The sequence below is a fragment of the Oreochromis niloticus genome, linkage group LG14, assembly GCF_001858045.2.
Source record: "Oreochromis niloticus isolate F11D_XX linkage group LG14, O_niloticus_UMD_NMBU, whole genome shotgun sequence".
NCBI lineage: Eukaryota > Metazoa > Chordata > Actinopteri > Cichliformes > Cichlidae > Oreochromis > Oreochromis niloticus.
In genome coordinates, this window is record NC_031979.2 from 39,315,176 (window position 1) to 39,324,941 (window position 9,766).

Consider the following 9,766-nt stretch of genomic DNA (forward strand, 5'->3'; position numbering starts at 1 on the left):
GGTGGCCCACTGCAGGCATGACGAGGTTTAAAGGATAGGATAGGGTTAGGGGGTATCAAGTAGTCGACCGAATAAAACTGGAATAAGTGGAAAAGTAAGCGTGGTAGAGGATGAAAGTGGTGTCTAGCGGGGGGTTTTGGGGCCCTCCGGACACCCTGGTGAAGACCCCATGTCGATAGCACCAACGGTTCTGGACTTGGTCCAAAAAAAATTTTAAAAAAGAAAGCTGTGTTTTCGAAATTAGAGTTCAAGTTATTTTTACTCCCAATAGTGTTAACATACTACACAGGTCAATGACTAGATTTTTTTAATTTTCAATATAACTGGGCTAAAGTACTTAATTAAAAGTAGTCGAACATAATGTAAATGCTGTAATTTGATTATTTTAATAAACCATGTAACTTGGATGGATTAGATGCTGGCGTGACCACAGTGCACACGTCTGATGTCGCTCACAGTGGTCCAAGGGACGCTCAGGGAGTTTGTGTGTTCGCTCAGACACGTGAAATATTAGAGGGAACATTGGTTATAGCTATTATGGTTTTAGTTCTTAGGTGCTGTTATATGGCTTCCTGTGTTCCATGTTGTGCTTTCTTTGTGCCTTTCTGTCTCCCCAGTCTCATTTAAGCTTTCATGTCTAGAGTTCAGATGGTGTGTTTCCTGTTTTACTTTGAAGTTCCGTGTCTCTTGTCAGTGTGTCTATTTTTACTTCCCCTGTCTCGTTAAGTCTGATTTCTCCCAGCTGTGTGTCCCTCATGTCTCTCATTTCCCTCGTTATCCCTCAGTGTATTTAAGCCTTGTGTTATGCTCTGTTGATGTTCTGATTGTACTCTTAAAAAAAAAAAAAAAAAAAAAAAAAAAAAAAAAAAAATAAATATGTCTAAAGGAACAGCAGTGCGGCGGCGGAGGAGGTGGTGGTGGCGGTGGCGGCGGCGGCCGCCACACCTGAGGTAGAGCAGGTGTGGGCCACTCCCGAGGCCTCCCCGTCTGAGGCGTCCCGGCAGGAGCTTCCCCATGGGAGCCGATCCATGGAGGAGCAGCACCAGCAGGGGTAAATCCATTCATTAAGGTTCTGTGAGGAATGGACGGTGTGTGTTTGGGGCCCGTCTATTTACTGAATGCGATCCTGTGTTATACATTACTGTGTTTCTGTTAGGGATAAGAAGTACATGTAGTATTGCTTTGTTGCAACAGAAAGTGGACACATTTCACTTTCTGTTTGGTCACTTTGTATCTTTTTTTTTCTTTGTCATTACTTTAATGAAGCACGGGCCCACTGTATCCAGGAAGAGGCCTAGTTAAGTGGCTGCATTGCAGATAGCAGACTGCTATTGATAAATGCCCTAGGGGCTTTCTGATCTTCATGCTCAAAATGACATGATATAGAATCGTAAAAATGGAAGATGTAATTGACATGGCAGTGCAATAAAGTTTTCCAAGTCTTCTAAAAGCTTGTCAAAGTATGCTTAGAAAGTTTTCTAAACTTTGCCCGCAGGAAGAAGAGAAAGCAGAAGACACGTGGTGGTCGCCGCGTCACCAAGAGAGCTCGCCTTTCTGTAAGTAACATCCTGTATGATGTTAAATGGCAGGCCCTCAAAGCCCAGAGGAAAGAGAAAGGTCAGGTATCAGGCTTAGGGATTGACTCATTCTCATGTTTTTGACGTGATAAAACACGGTTATTGTGGAAAAAGAAGCCAGTTTTTTGTTTTATCTGCACCTTTGTTTTTTGTTTTTTTAAATTATTTAGTTTCTCTGAACAGGGCCTACTGCCTTTCTTTTGTTAAGGGTTTGAGTAATGAGTCACAGCACTCTGAGGAGGTTGCATTTGTTTGCAGCTGGCAGAGGGTGAGAATGTTTGGTTATGGACTCGTGTGGTATCCACCTCCTGATGCGTTGCTTTTGATTAGTTTTATTCTGGTTTTAGTTTCATCCATGTCTCTGTGGTTATGTGTCATTTCATGTCTGTGTTGTGTTCATGTTGTCAAGGTTGTGTTATGTCTACAGCTCCATGTTTTCTGTTTTATTTTGGACATGGAAACTAGGCTTTCAATGTGTTTTGTTTGTTCTTTTACGTCCCCTGTGGTGTCATCCTGATAGGTGTCAGCTGTGTCTCCCAGGTGTTTCCACTTTCCTGCCTTCTGTGTGTTAGCCCTACTATTCAGTCTGTCTTCAGGTTTCTCCAGGTTTCTCTCTCATCTGTTCGATTCATGCTTATGGGTTTTTGTGTTGTGGGGTTTTGTCATAGTTGACCATAGTTTAGTAAAGCAAAGGAAGCATAGGAACAAGCTGAGACACACTAGCTTTGGTTTCCTTATTTACTATGCTGGCCATTGTTCAGATACAGAAACGCGGTCTGCAAGAGGTTGTAACAAGGCTGCTAGATGGTTGATAAATAAAACTCATTCCATAGAACTGCTGGAAAACTTTGGGAATCCTCTGTCACTGGGATTATCTGCCTATTGTTGGAAGCACAGGGATGTGACCAATGCTCTACTGCCAACTGACAGTGATGAACGTTGAACCGATTGTGTATAGTGATGTCACTCAGTGGCCAACCCCTGAAAGTAACAGGCTGCAGAGGGGAGAAACTGTGAAACGTGCTATTATAGTGACTTGGTTCAAGATGTCTGTTTTCCTTAATGATTTCAAAGCAATGTTCAATGGACAGCTGCTGTTCAACAGAACAATGCAGGTCACACTGCTTAGTCTTTACTGTACATTAGAGCTGTATGACATGAGTATTACTTTTATTTTCACAGAATGAAGAGTCTCACGCTGGTGAGCGACCACCAGGAGCAGCTGCTCTTCCCCGTGAGTATGTTCTAGAATAAAAGCGTACATTGAAGGTTTGGAGAGTTTAATGTCTTTTCTTGTCCTGGAGGTACCCAACTGCACAGTCGTGAAACTGAACAAAGTAACTGATGCATTTTTAATCCGTTGACTGAAAGACGGCAGTGGAATGAGAGGCTCATTGTCATGCTTTCCCTGTAGTTATGGGCTTGGGCAACATGGGAGGCCTGATGAGAGGAGGCGGCATGTAGTAAAACTTTCAGTCGACCTACATTTGGTCTTTCCAGACAGAATGTGATTCCTTCCAAAATCACGAAACATGACTGTTCCTACTTTTGAACAACAATGTGAAACTGTAGCAGCAGTTTTGTGCTCCATCACAGAGTATTCAAAGAGAACACTATTCAATGGGATTTATTTTGTAAGGAGAAGTTTATCTGTACATTGTGCCCTCTGTGTTAACGTCTTAAGGATGGGCAGAATGAATGGTAAGGACGTTTTGGAAACCTACTCAGCACTCCAGAACAAGCGTGGAACAGTTTCACATTTAGCTGCATGTCTGGTTGTTTCATCTCGTGCATTGTCAGAGATGGACTGTGGGATTGGAGGTGCTTTTGACAGGGAATGTGGGCCAAATGTAATGGGAATGTCTCGCAGTAAGTTTGGAGACTCCTTTGAAAGAGGAAGGGGTTGGTATTTATAGGGTTTTATTTGAAAGCCACTGATGCTTACTTCCACTCATGCATTTTGTTTCTTCTCTTCTGTTTGCTCACTTTTATAGGAACCTCCATGGACCCACGCCATGGTCGTCACATGTTCGATAAATCCTGAAAAGTTTTCGAATGCGACGACGACCATGGCAAAGATGATGTGCTCCTGCCGGGACTGCCGCTTTTAAAAAAAAAAAAAAAAAAAAAATAAAAGCGTAAATTTAAACTCTGCTGGTCTGTGAGTCTGATTAATATGAATCTCGTCCCCAAATTGCCACAACGAGTATTTGAATGAAGCCAACATAAGTTAGGAATGAGAAATCATTCAGGTTAAACCCTGTGTGGTGACTAATATATATTGACTTTTCTATTTGAAACAAGTGTTTTAGGTTGCATCTTAGTTTGAAGAACTGCCTCACTGCAGTAATTTTAGACACTCCTTTGACTCAAACTTCTTTCTGGAATAACAAATGCAAGACACACACTTTTTCTATTTTTTAAAATTAATTTTCTAACCACTTTGAGTACATATTTTCACATGCTCGGAATACTTTTCCCTTACATGATTATATACCAGGCTTTTATTCCCTTGTGTAGTAAATGAAAATGGGGAGTTTAATCATATTGTGCCAGTACCACCATGTTCTTGTTTGTTCAGAATAATGGCTAAGAACATGCCGTTTTAGGGCTACCAAAAATGATTGTGGCCTATAACTTGTGACAGAAACAATATTTCTGGTTCAAACTTGTAGGATATCATCCAGAAGGGCTATATGTGACACATTATATCCCAAACAGTCTCTGCTGAATAACTTTTAAAATAACATAAATACTGATAATATGTCATTTTCAACCTGAAGGATGCGGCCTAGGTTTTGGGACACAGCTAGGCTGTAGCCCGATTGAGGTGACGGTCTTGCCTCCGTCACGCCACCAAGGTTGCCTAGCAACCATGATACTAACTGCTGGAAATGTGGCACACAGCTTTGTTTAACAGAAATGAAGGGGAACATATTTTGTTCATTTGTTTGTTTCTACAAGAGCTTTGTGTGATTGATAAATATTTGAGGCTGAGACCACGGGATGGTAAAATCATGATTCTTGGGCTTCATTTCTGTACTGAACAGTCATTTTAAGTTTAGCTAGTAAATAACAATTAGCTCATGCTGTGTGTAAAGCAAAATGTACGAGCTGTGATAACTGTTCCTGATGAAATGAAGAGTAGACTGATATATGAAATATTGCTTTATTGGGTGAGAAAATCATACCATGTCATTGTTGTGGAAAATTTAACAATAACTTGCATCACACCCAGTGAGCTTGATTTGAAGTGGGTTGCACTGTGGAGAGGGCATCCCAGTGAAACACTAGGACCATCTCTGAATTGTGGCCACCGCCCTTACATCTCATATACAGAGACACTCTTAAACAAAGAACATTCCACAGCAGATCAATTATTAGCAGATCCTTATCTCTTCCATCTAGGAACAGTCCCGACCAACCGTCACCTCCTCTGCAACAGGATGTCCAGAGCCCTCAAGAGGAAAATGAGTCTGCTGTGAAGGTGCAATAAAACTGGGCCCCACTTATGATCACATTCCACATGCATACAAACTAGTGACAGGAGTGCTCTTACTATACTAAAGTCATATGGTTAAAATATGTGGTTAATACATGAGAAAAGAAATTCCACCGTTTGGATACAACCCCATTAGAATCACATTAAAACAAACATGGAGATTTCTTTTCCAACTACTGAACCATTGTGTACTAGTTGTGTCTAGTGTGAGACATATTACTTCACTTTATCATTAAATCCATATAGTCATGTTTTCCAATTTATTAACTGTTTCAGTAAAAGCACCCTCATCCCCAGTGTTGTTAGGGATTGAGGCACACATGCCTCAAACATCACACACTCCTGAGCTAAATTTTACAGAGTAATCGATCTTGCCTCTATCTATGCACTTTTCACTGTTGTAGACCCATTTAAACAGTTCACAACATCTCAAAGGCATTTACAATTACCCTTACTATCCCCATATCAGTGATGCCTATTGGGAAACCGAAACAACCACATTTAACTCTGGAAGAACAACCTCATTCCCCAGGTGCTTCCAGCATGTTTGAGGCCTATCAAAATCCCACAATGAAATGTCATGAATCCAAAATCCTACCTTTAGGGTGTCAAACAATGTGTCTAAGTTGCGCACACATGTCAAAAGAAACCACAATTGTTCTTATTCTTATGTTTACTCAGACAATGAGGACCTAATGCACTTACGCACCAGCAACTGACGTGCTAGAAAAACAGTCTCGCTGCCCTGAGAAAATGTACACAAAGTACAAATAATTATTATTCAAGTAGCTGCAAAGTTTGCTTTGACTGAGGCTCAGGACTCTGAAAAGAGTATGTGATGTTCGGAGAGTCGTGTGAATGCATATCATTTGTAAAATGATTAGAAACGTCACACCAATGACCACCTTAACTCAAAAACACACCGAACTTCTTCATGCAAAACTGCTTGGCTGTTTAGGCAAGGCAAGGCAAGTTTATTTATATAGCACAATTCAACAACAAGGTGATTCAAAGTGCTTTACAGAGACATTAAAAAACAAAAAGCATGATTTAAAATTGAAAGAAAAAAAGGAAGGAACAGTAGATAAAATCAGTAGTTAGAATTTAAGTTTTGAAATTTAAGCTCAAAAGTAAAACTGTGTGGGTTTGGTGTTTTATTCAAATGCAGCTGAGAATAGGTGAGTCTTCAACCTGGATTTAGATAAACTGAGTGTTTCAGCTGATCTGAGGCTTTCTGGGAGTTTGTTCCAGATATATAAGATAAGATAAGATGGCCTTTATTAGTCCCACAGGTGGGAAATTTGTTTTGTTACAGCAAAAGTGCAAAGTTATGTAGCAGATTCTCCGTGTTTGGTTCTGACTCAGGGAACTGATAAAAAACTGGATCCAGATGACCTGAGGGATCTGGAAGGTTCGTACTGGGTCAGGAGGTCACTGATGTATTTTGGTCCTAAACCATTCAGAGCTTCATAGACCAGCATCAGAACTTTAAAGTCTATCCTCTGACGGACAGGCAGCCAGTGTAAAGACCTCAGAGCTGGACTGATGTGGTCCACTTTTTTGGTCTTAGTGAGGACTCGAGCAGCAGAGTTCTGAATGAGCTGTAGTTGTCTGACTGATTTTTTAGGTAGACCTGTAAAGATGCTGTTACAGTAATCAAGCCTACTAAAGATGAATGCATGGACTAGTTTTTCCAGGTCCTGTTGAGATATCAGATCGTTTATCCTTGAAATATTCTTGAGGTGATAGTAAGCTGATTTTGTTACTGTCTTAATGTGTTTTTCTAAGTTTAGGTCTGCATCCATCACTACACCCAAATTTCTCGCCTGGTTGGTGGTTTTTAGGTGTATAGATTGAAGTTCTCTGGTGACCTGTAATCATTTTTCTTTGGCTCCAAAGACTATTACTTCAGTTTTGTTTTTGTTTTGTTTTGTTACTAAATTGTAACATATCCAAACTAATAACAGTAAGAATGACAACTATAAACTAATTCTAATAATAATACATAGCTGGGATAAAACCCAGGCCTTAAATAATTAGAGGGAAAGTAAGTAAATCACACAAACAAATAATTAATGAAATAGGGAGGTTTGTGTTGTGTTTGGAGAAATATAGAAGGCAGTGGTGATCATCTAACAGAGATGGAGAACAGGTTTGGGCTAGAAAGAAGATAAGAGAGTCAAAACAACATCCATAAATCGATCTTGATCATGGTGGTTGCCCTGATCAAGTGAGATTAGATCTAGGAACAGAAAACGTCCATGTGGCTCACATGCAACGATTTTTGCACTTTACAGACAATGAACCAGAAAGAGAGCACGTCATATTTGGAGCAAGTACAGGAAATCAACGCATTGAAAGATGGTGGCTAATCTTACGAAGCGCAGAAAATGAGGAAGACGACTTGTTGGAAGATGATTCCCTGTCACAATGCTCTGATATTGTTTCACAAGAAGACCATCAGCAGTCGTATTCCTTAGAAGATATAAACCGCTTTTTGGATGAGACATTTGGCATGCAGTCTGTGGAAGTCACTGACTTTTTTCCAGATGTTGATCTTTTTATAAAATCTGTTCTGAAAATAAGAAGAGTTGTTGGTTATGAACAATTGAGCAAACAGAAAAGATTCCGTCTTAAAAAGATCCTGACTAAGTTGAGGAGGGAAAAACAAGGAAAAACTCCTTTAAAAGCATAGTAAAATGTTTGGAGCACTGTGGGTGTCTTTCCGGAAGTGTCTCACTGTTTTTTGTCTTTTTCTCCTCCTCTTCGCTCTGTCTTATATGGCAAGCTTGAGAGTAGGTACACTTAACATTAATGGGGGTAGGGATAGGCAAAGGCGTGCAGTCTTAGTGGAGCTTAGCAAGAACAAACACATTGATGTGTTCTTTTTACAGGAAACACATAGTACTATAGATAATGAGACAGAATGGGGAATGAGTTGGAGTGGGCAGGCTTTCTTAAGTCATGGTGCAGGTGCAGGTGTAGCAATTTTATTTTCTAGGCACCTTCAACTGTCACATGTTTCTATCTGTGAGATAGAGCAGGGAAGGGCACAGGTAGTAAAAGCAACCTTTGGCTTTATTTCGTAAAATTAATGATGAGTTATCAAAATTAAATAGTGGTTCAATAATAGTGGTGGGAAGGGACTGGAATTGCACGACCCACCCTTCGGTTGACAGAAACACAGGAGAGCCTCACCCACCTTCGGGCTCACTTTTGTCTACAATCATTCTTCAGAATGATTTGACTGATGTGTGGAGAAAGCTCCATCCCACAGCCAGACAGTAAACATATGTAAAAGTTTCTGAGAGCAATGTAAAGGCAGCTAGGCTTGATAGATTATATATCAACCAGATGTATAATAATAGACTGGTTAAAGCAGAGATTTCACCTGTTGGTTTTTCTGATCATCATTTAGTGACTGCAGATATTTCTTTATTGATGCATTCTAACATCTGTTCGCACTGGCACTTTAACGTGCAGCTGATTCATGACAAAGAGTTCTGTCGAGCTTTTTCTGACTTCTGGCTGACTTTTGCAATTTGGCTCAGTGGTGGGAGGTGGGGAAAACACCGTTGTGGAAATTTCTTAACAGAGCCTGCAGACACGATGAGCAGTTAAAACCCAACACTTTATTTCCAACCAACCAACCAATCTTTATTTATAAAGCACTTTTCATGCAAAAAATATAGCACAAAGTGCTTTACATGGTGAAAAGCAGGCATCTTAGAGGAGCATGTATCCATACTCACCATAAAAGTTCTGTCTGAGAGATAGGAAGTGAACCAGTTGTGTACAGCACCAGAGAGGCCCACCATGTGTTTAAAAGAATAGCGTGGTCTACTGTATCAAAGGCTGCGCTTAGATCCAGTAGCACCAGGACTGAGAGCTTTTGGGCGTCCCAGTTACATCTAAGATCATTTAAAACCTTTAGGAGAGCGGTCTCTGTGCTGTGGTTCACCCTAAATCCAGACTGAAATATCTCCACGATCTGTCTATCATTCAAAAAGTCATTAATCTGAGTAAAAACAAGTTTTTCTAAAATTTTACTTAAAAATGGTAAGTTGGATACAGGTCTGTAGTTATTAAAATCATTACAATCCAAATTGCTCTTCTTCAGAAGTTGCAGTTCACACCTTGGTCGGTCATCAGGAGTTGATGGTCTTCCTGTGGAATTTTACCAGAAATTCTGGTTGCTGCTAGGAGAGGATGTTCATGAGGTTTTCACATTCTGTATGACCACTGGGATCTTGCCAACAAGTTGCACGAGGGCAGTTTTTACTTTACTGCCAAAGAAAGGGGACCTGGGCTTGCTCAAAAATTGGAGGCCTGTCTCTTTGCTTTGTGCGGACTACAAGATTCTTGCAAAATGTCTTTCTAACATTTTGAAAGGACTATTATGGACAACTTGTTTTTGATTCGAGACATTATTGATCTGGCAAAGCTCAAGGACTTGGATGTGGGGGTTTTGTCTCTGGATCAAGAAAAAGCTTTTGATAGAGTTGATCACCACTATTTGTTTCAAACTTTAGAACATTTTAATTTCTTGGATTAAATTGTTGTATTCAAACGCTGCTGTCATGTTAAAGGTGGGGGGAGGGTTAAGTCGGCCTCTTTCTGGTATGTTGTATACGCTGGCCATTGAACCCCTTTTACACCATCTTAGACAGGGACTCTCAGGTTTTAC

General features: G+C 40.4%; 1 long non-coding RNA gene across 1 annotated transcript; it reads left to right on the forward strand.

Annotated features, from left to right (window-relative positions):
• The first annotated feature begins 902 nt into the window (after positions 1 to 902).
• Positions 903 to 3,585, forward strand: LOC112842214 (uncharacterized). The gene is made up of 4 exons (XR_003213944.1): positions 903 to 1,051; positions 1,496 to 1,556; positions 2,760 to 2,811; positions 3,572 to 3,585. It is a non-coding gene; the product is annotated as an uncharacterized LOC112842214 (long non-coding RNA).
• Positions 3,586 to 9,766: the final 6,181 nt, after the last annotated feature.